Raw genomic sequence first — 1,029 nt, forward strand, 5'->3', positions numbered from 1 at the left:
CTAACTAGAACCCCGCACTGAGCAGCAAAAGCATCCTTTGTCCGGAGGGGTTCAATCGGTTGGCCGTCGCGCGCGATTGCTGTGATCTCAAACCTTTCATCCGAGCGCAACTTTCTCTTCGGGCCTCGTCTCTTTACCGCAGTTGTGCTCGATCCGGAGGGCTAGAAAAAAGGAGAAAGACGAGTGTTAATTAATATGTGTACATACCAAAACAATGAATGCATCAATTAGCTAGTCAGCACAGGCTTAACTAATATATTTACCTGGCCGGACTCTGTTCGGTCACCGGAGCCGTCACCACGGGCTCCTTCTTGCACCAGCATTGGGTCACCGGAGCCATCATAATCATGTCTTTCCTCCTCCACTCTTCGATCACCGCAGCCTGCTTCTTCACCCTGTTCTTCCAGACCATCATTGTCGTTAAGATACGACAAGATATCACCTCCGGCTAAGATTATGTCCCCCAACACGTCTTCTGCTTGCTCATCTCGTCCGTGCTCCATTGTTTCTGCAAATATTACAACATGGCAATTATTACACAAACATGACAGCAGGTGGATATATTAGTGCGAACGTAGACCTAGCTTATTCCGGGTTTGGGGTGGCCTAGGCAACGCTTCAAGGGGTAGGGGCACGGCGGGAGGGGGTAGGAGACCGACATCGTTTTTTTCTAGGGTTTGGGTGTCCTCGAGAGTTTTGGTCGAGCGAGAGGGCCGGGGGGTGCTCCCGTGGTATAAGTTATCACCGTCGAGAGGGGGTATACATATCGACCGTCCATCATGTCGAAGTTATCTGGGAGGGAGTTATATATATCGACAACGACGACATACATACACGGAAAAATAATGTTATCGGGGAGGGGGTATATATCGACCCCCCCCCCCACGTGTTGAAGTTATCGGGAGGGGGTTTTATATCGACAACGACGACATACATACACGGGAAAATAATGTTATCGAGGAGGGGGTATATCGACCCCCCCTCTTGTTGAAGTTATCGGGAGGGGGTAATATCGACAACGACAACATA

The sequence above is a fragment of the Triticum aestivum genome, chromosome 6D (assembly GCF_018294505.1).
Source record: "Triticum aestivum cultivar Chinese Spring chromosome 6D, IWGSC CS RefSeq v2.1, whole genome shotgun sequence".
Taxonomy (NCBI): Eukaryota; Viridiplantae; Streptophyta; class Magnoliopsida; order Poales; family Poaceae; genus Triticum; species Triticum aestivum.